The sequence below is a fragment of the Cornus florida genome, unplaced genomic scaffold (assembly GCF_030987335.1).
Source record: "Cornus florida cultivar Cherokee Brave unplaced genomic scaffold, ASM3098733v1 CherokeeBrave_3.0.0_Hap2_Chr10, whole genome shotgun sequence".
NCBI classification, from domain to species: domain Eukaryota; kingdom Viridiplantae; phylum Streptophyta; class Magnoliopsida; order Cornales; family Cornaceae; genus Cornus; species Cornus florida.
In genome coordinates, this window is record NW_026775580.1 from 47,139,126 (window position 1) to 47,147,406 (window position 8,281).

Sequence of the window (8,281 nt, forward strand, 5' to 3'; positions counted from 1 at the left end):
TTGGCCGGTTCATGAGGGTGTTTAACGGTATCAATTCCTTAAAAAAATATTACGAACAAGACAATATCAATTCATTAAAACACCCTCATGAACCTAAAAATACACCTAGGTCTAGGTGAGAAATGACCTAACCTCAAGGGGTCTAGGTGTAATTTACCCTAAAAATACCTCTATATAAGTGAAATACTTTTTAGGTATAAAATGACTATTCTACCCTTTTGACCATTTGTTGACTTAAAAAAAGTGTGTTTCAAATTTTTCATGACAAAAATATCCCAATGACCTTACAAGCAGCAGCTGTTCGCTTCATATAGCTGTTGCCTTTTGCTATTATTATTTTCCTAACATTGACGTTAGCTATTATAATTATTTAATTGCTTAATTAAGAAAGACTTATTTTGTTCTTAATTGCTTGCGTATCTTATTTCTTTCTTAATTGCTTGCATATTAGAATGTAAAACAGCTATCATAATCATAGTAGCATTCTTGCATCTTGCACAATGGGATTTTTTTTTTTTTTTTTTTTGAAAAAAAAACCTAGTTACAATCCTGTAACAAAATTGGCCAACAAATTTTAATTTTAATTGAAAACCTGTAAAACAATTGTAATTTTTTTTTAAACCTCTAAAATCATAACCTGTTTTAAACCCTATTGTTACAACAATTGATAAGCCAAAATATATGTTATGTCAGTAACCCAATTTTGAAAACCTGTTACAACAACTTAAAGTCTCAAAATACCTCTATATAAGTGAAATACTTTTTAGGTATAAAATGACTATTCTACCCTTTTGACCATTTGTTGACTTAAAAAAAGTGTGTTTCAAATTTTTCATGACAAAAATATCCCAATGACCTTACAAGCAGCAGTTGTTCGCTTCATATAGCTGTTGCCTTTTGCTATTATTATTTTCCTAACATTGACGTTAGCTATTATAATTATTTAATTGCTTAATTAAGAAAGACTTATTTTGTTCTTAATTGCTTGCGTATCTTATTTCTTTCTTAATTGCTTGCATATTAGAATGTAAAACAGCTATCATAATCATAGTAGCATTCTTGCATCTTGCACAATGGGATTTTTTTTTTTTTTTTTTTTTTTTTTTTGAAAAAAAAACCTAGTTACAATCCTGTAACACAATTGGCCAACAAATTTTAATTTTAATTGAAAACCTGTAAAACAATTGTAATTTTTTTTTAAACCTCTAAAATCATAACCTGTTTTAAACCCTATTGTTACAGCAATTGATAAGCCAAAATATATGTTATGTCAGTAACCCAATTTTGAAAACCTGTTACAACAACTTAAAGTCTCAAAATACATAAAAAAATTTCCAACTTAAAGTCTCAAAATATATTAATACATTTCCAACTTAAAGTCTCAAAATATCATAAATACCAAACACCAAAAAATCCCATCTCAATGGTCCTTGTTGCTTTTCTTCTTCTGCTTCCTGGTGCAACATGAAGCCTGAAATGAAACCAAAAATATTTATTATAATACAATTATATACCTGAGAGCTTTGTTTTTTTGTTGTTATTAGGATTAAAAAATGAACTGGACACCTAAGAGCCTTGTGTATATATACTCAATACACTCAAAATTCATTAATTCAATTCAGTATGAGATCAACTAAACATAAAAATTATAACCAAAAATAAAAATGGCATATTTTACACGGTGAGAAGGAAAAAAAAAAAAAAAACAAATAAATGAAAAGGAAACAATTAAATCAGAGGATAAATTGATAGAAATAAAAAAGGAACCAAAAAAAAAACACAAAGACTAATTGCAATCGTATAATACAAAAAATACATATATATTCAATACACTCAAAATTCATCAATTCAATTTGGTATGAACATAAAAATTATAACTGGTCTACCAGATTTTCAGAAATAAAAATGGCATATTTTACACAAAAAATAAAAAAAAAATAAAAAAAAAATAATAATAATAATTGTCTAAAATGAGAACTAGAAATTTCATTAAATTACGGTTAATAAACCTTAATTTAAGTATACCCCCAACAAATTAGGGTTAATAAGAAATGACATGCAAACATAAACATTTAGGGTCTGATCGTACCTGAAATTAGGGTTCTTCAACCGTCCAGGATTCAGTCTTTTTCATATGGGAAAGCAAGATCCAGGAAGATGATTCGACAGCGTCCCTGAAAAGAAAGAAGTGGATTAGTCCGATTCTCCGAGCAAGTATTAGCAATTGAGTGAGTTGATCCGGTTTGAGATCCTTACCCGAGCATCTTTTAGCAGTTGAGTCAGTTGTATGCAATGCTTTCTCCCTCGTCAGAACACATTCTATTTTGATCTTCCCAATCCAGTTGCTTCTTTTTCGTCTCTTCGTGTGTCGGTCCGTGGCTAGGTCTGTATTTGGTTTGGAGAGAGATGCAGAGAGGGGTGTTGGGTGTTTGTTTGGTGTGTGTCATTTAGTGTGTGTTAGTATATAATGAAAGGGGTAGTTTTGTCTTTTATAGTAACAGAATTTTTTGAATTAAATTGTATGAAAAAAAATTAAGGGTAAAAGGGTCAATTCACATGTGTCAGAATCCAAAAAGCAAATTGGGGTGTAAGTGAAAGTTAAAATCCAAATCTTCATCTGCGCGAAAAATGACCTAACCTCAGGAGGTCTAGGTATAATTTACCCTTTTTTAATATAATTAATTTTTTGCCAATTGAAAGAGAGGAGTTTCTTTTATTGCCATCCTCGCATAATTAGTTTTTTTTTTTATGTGTAAAACAGATAATCCTTTCGTAATAGGAAAATGTAGATGGGTTAAATGTGAATTGGTATTCGCAAATGTACCGATTATAGACATAAACACATAAGATGAGGCTTTTTTAAAAAATAAAAAATAAAAATTTTAAATAGGTCTTCTAATTAGAGATCCCCACCACCAGCCCATGACATGAGTTTATTCTTATTTATAAGGGTTAACTGTAAAAAAAAAACGCCCTCATTATACCCAAAAAAAAAAAAAAATGTGCAAGAAATACTCTTATTTTAAAAAAATATATATATATTTGAAACAAATTGCCCCTATGATCAATTTTGACGGAAAATACTTTTAAAACCCCAAAATATCCTTTTCAATGGACCATAATACCCCCCACAAAGTTGTATCATGTTTGGATGCTATTATTTTCACAATAACTATTTTTTCTCTCTCTCAACAACATTTATGCTCATTCTTATCCGTATCTATTTCTCTTTACAAATCTCTCTCCATTCTCTCTTTAATATTTTCTCACTTTCTCTAGTTTTCGCGGTTCATAAAGTATATTTTTTCATAATTACAATTTATACTTGTATCAACAAATACCATCATTCTTCTCATCGATGAGTGACGTAGCATAAGCAATAAAATCGTTCACAATGAATAGTTTACTTTAAATTTACAAAGTAAATGTTTTGAATTCACAAAATGAGAATAAATTCATAAAGAATTCTGAAATAAAAATGTTGAATGATTCTTCCCTCTCCATTACATATATTTATAATGAAAATATTTATAATGAAAGAAAACCTAATACTAGAAGAAACTAAAAACATAAGTAATATATCTAATCCTATAAATAAGCCTAAAAATAAATTATGTCTAAAAATTGTAGAAAAATAGAGAAAGAAAACTAATCAAATAAAACCACTAATCCACTTCGGATATGGCCCAACAGTTTACTCGCTTGACTTTGGAGCTTAGTAAACTCGAGGTCTGGAGTTCAAATCCCATTGGGTGTTCTTTGTAGCTAGCCTTCGTTGCCCCTGCAATGATTTACCCGGCCCGGGTGGGGAGGTGCCCTTCCGGGTTCTCGGGGATTAGTCGGGTTATTGAGGGACCCTAAGAGTTCATGCCATCTCAGACACCCTGAATTAATTTAAAAAATAATTAAAAAATAAAACTACTAAATATAAAATCTCATAGCATTGGCAAACCTCTAGTAACACAATAAAAAGAGATTTCGAAGTTCTAAACGAAAGTTTTCTGCAGAAAACCAACATGGCCCACAAGCTCAAGCTAATGGGTCGTTCTCAATGCATTGCTTCCACCAAAAAAAAACAGTTCTCTCGGGTTAAAAACGGACTTATAAAATTTATTGTCGAACTATTCGGAATTCTATCTTACATCAATGACTTTATAACTTTGTCCCATTGTGGCCTACTTTGCATTGGGAGAGATACCAAGTGTACTCTCCCATTAGGGTATTGTATAATTTCACATGAAAAAGGGACCAAAGTATAATTATTTATCTACTAGCTTAACTATTTACGACTTTGATTATGAACAGATAAAAACGAGTGGAAAAAGTAAAAGAACTTAATTTGCCTTTAACTTAATTATCTTACATACAAGAATATTATTGATAATCGATGGAAGGACACTCATCCATAAGATGCTGCATTATCTGCTTCTAGTTTGCCGGCATGCTAAAAGTGTCCTTGTAGACACTAAAATTTTAATGGGCTATGATTTTGACAATTGGACCCATTAAATATGGGCCTAATGTTTAATTAAGTTATTTAATTGGCCCAAGTTTGGTCTACTTAAATTATTTAATTAGCCCAGCCTAGATGGTTAAATATAAAGGTAATTATTCCTAATAAAATATATTTCAAATTATTTTTAAGGATAATTATCATAATATAACCAGCCCGGCCCGGCCCAGTTATGATATTTTCCTTATCAGAGAGGACACGTGTCATCATCCTATGGATCCAAGAAGCCTATAAATAGAGGCCTGGAGGAAGGAAGAAGGGGGCACAAATTTAGAGTCCAGAAATCTAGAGGGCCAGAAATCCAGAGGGTGCAAAATTCAGAATTCAGAAATCTAGAATTTCAGAGAGAAATACAGAAACTCTCATCCCCAACATCCAAATCCAAAAGCGAAGAACACCAAGCACATCAAATCGTGCCGTTCTTCATCAAATTCCACGGTGATCAACAACAAGCACATCCAAAGATGTGTCGTTCTTCATCTAAATTCCCTAGTGATTCAATATCAAACTTGTGCAACCCTTGAATCCAACCAACCAAACAGGAGATCAAATCAGAGCACCGTATCATATTTCTTTTGTAAAGAATATTATAGAGGATTGTACCCCATTTATCCAAATTAATAAAATACTATATTATTTGCTTCATATTTTGCTTCTATTGTAGACTTACAAAATTTGTGTGTACAAATTCTGGCACACCTGGTAGGACATCCTTTGCCTCTCATCTCTTTCTCCTATCATCAAGTTTATTCTTTATTAGATTCTATGGCTCCCCCTAAGACTCAGACAGACAAGAAAGCCCAAAAAAATATCAGTGCTACAAAGGTCGACGCCAAAGCCACCATGAAAAGTTTGCGGACCCTATGACACATAGCAAGTCCCAAGCAATCGCGTCCTTCAAACATCAGCAAGACTCGGTGAAAACCGATCCTGCAAAGCCGGCGAATGTGAAAACTCAACATGTCAAAAACCCTGACGTTGTTCCAGAGGAGATTCCGCCACCAAATTTACCTCATTCTGTCTATGATACTCACTCTTGTGTCGGTTCACCCCCAGAATCACCACGTCAAACTTCAGAGCAATCAATCACTTCAAGGAACATTGACTCTCAAGGCCTATCATACTTAGATGTGGTTATTGCTATGATGACTGGAGCTGCTACGATGGAGGAACAACTAGCAACTATGTCTCGTGCCATTGAGAACCTCACAAAGACTGTTGAAGAGAAGGACTTGCAAATCACTAAACTGATGAACAAATTGGAAGTTCAGACCTTCGGTGAATCACCAGTACAATCTAGGCATCCTACGTCTTCCACAGCACCGCTAACTGGGAATCGTGCAACTTTCACACCACCACCGTCTGGGAATCCTACATCTTCCACAGCAATGCCGACGGAGAATCCTAATTCTACCACACAAGGTACTCGCATGGAGGACCCCAAACAGACGTCGGGAACAATATACGCCAAAATAATGTAGTGAATGTGTTGTTCAAGAAAAGCCTTTTAGGTCAAATTTAAATTTATGAAACCACTACCACCACTACTACTAACGTAGCAAAGGTGAATAGGGATCGTCCCAAGGGATTGGAGTCGTACTAGCTTGTGGAATCACTATTAGGGTTAGTAGGTCGAGTGATCAAACAAATGGTTGGTTGGTTGATTAAACTAGAGAACAAATTAAACTAAATAATTGAATGCAATAAGGAGTAAGTAAGAGAGAGAGATCTTGGGGTTTAGAGGTCACCACCAAACAATGCTTTTATACACCCTTAACTAGTGACTAATGAGGGAAATGTGTGTTGCAATATTGTTGTGTGTGTGTGTTTTTGGTTGATTTAATTAGCAAGAGTGACCAATTAAGTATACATTGTCTAATCAACATGTGAAAAGCACAATATATCTAGCAATTAAGGATATATTGTCTAAATAGCATGTGAAAAGTACAATATATCTAGCAAGTCATTAATCCTTTTATTAAGCTCACAAGCCAAATACACCACAAGGTTAGAGACATATGCTACTTGCATTCAAAAGTATGGAACATCAAACAACAAGTATAGATTGTCCTCCCATCTAACAACTATGCTACCACTATACTATAATTAAGCTAATGACATGAAATTAAACTAATTAAGCTAAGGGAGAGGCACAATCCATCAAGAAATGAGCATGGACCATCTAGAAAATCGGAAGAGCATTCCTTTAAGCACTATGTTTTGACAATCTCTAGATCTATAGCATTAATACATATAGACATGCATCAATAGCACAAGAAATAGAGACAAACACATGAACATCTATTCTAGCATACATAGACATATGGATAGAATGAAATGATCAATTGGAAGCATTAAACCACATAAATCATTGAATAAACAAGATCTGTATATATAAAAGTGCCAAAACATGTATTGCAACACTAATCCCTCAATAATACACAAAATCAAGATGTAGAAAGCATGCTTGGGGCTAACTCTAGCCCCAAGAGGATGTCTAGTCACTCATGGTAGTGCTTCTCCAACTCTCAAGGGCTAACTCCATGGTAGAGATTTGCTCCTTGGTTGATGAAGAATCTCCAATGGTGTCTCTAGCCTCCTCCTCCTCTAAGCTTGCTCTCCAAGAAATGATATGATATGATATTAGGTGATATTCTCTAAAAAGTAATCCTTATCCTTATATAGGTAAGTCAAAATGGCACACAAAATGAGCTGGGGTCGTGCACAAAATATTCCCCAATGATTGGATAAAGGACAACTTTTGGTGAGCTGGAGATTTAACTTTTTCGCACTAGAGGAAGTTCGATCGATCGAACCTTGGACTTGGATCGATCGAACATGGCTGAGATCTATCGAACTTAGGCTAGATCGATCTTCATTGGTGGCGCTTTTTGGATAAAGACAAATCTGAGATATTTTGAAGATATTTTTGGGAAAAGGACAAAAGTGGTTGGTAGGGTGGTACAACTAGATAAGATCAATCATTTGGATAAGGACAAAGTTATTCGATCGATCGAAGAATGATGTTGGATTGATCGAGCTTTTGAGATCTCGAAAATGTCATCATGGCTTTGATCCATCTTGAAGTGCTGAGATCGATCATGTTAGATCGATCAAACTTTGATCTGAGATTGATCGAAGATATTGATTTCCACTTTTTTCTTTCTTTTGATTCCACTTCGCTCCTTTCTTTGATTCATCCCAAAATTGCTTCATTTCTGCTCTTATTTGGCTAAGTTAGCTTATTTCCGAGTTAAGTGCCTGAAAATGGAAATAATACGAAATTAATCTAAAACGGTAAAGTAAGATAGATAAAGGTACTAGAATGCCTAAGCTTAAGGGGTTTAAATAAGCACTTTTCAGCGCTCATCACACCCCCAAACTTAAATATTGCTAGTCCCTAGTAATGAACTACGAAGTAAAGAAATGAAATGAACAACTAATTAATTATGAACTAGAAAGCAATAAATGTATAACGCCACTTTCGTAGCGAACACGATTGCATTTAGTATATGCAACAAGCCTTTTAAACCCCTAGGTTACCTCTAGTGGACAAGTGAAGTCTCGTGAGGGTTTCCAGAAATGGTACCCACAAGCATTAAGCTCATTCTTTCAAAAGAGGCATTAATATTGCAAACAAGCATTGGGAGAAAATTACCTCAAGTATGCAATTTTTCAAACATTTCTAAGGAATCTCCCAAAATTTCAACATCAAGCAAGCAAGTATGGTCCTCCACATATCAAGAAAATGATCATGCAAATCAAAAC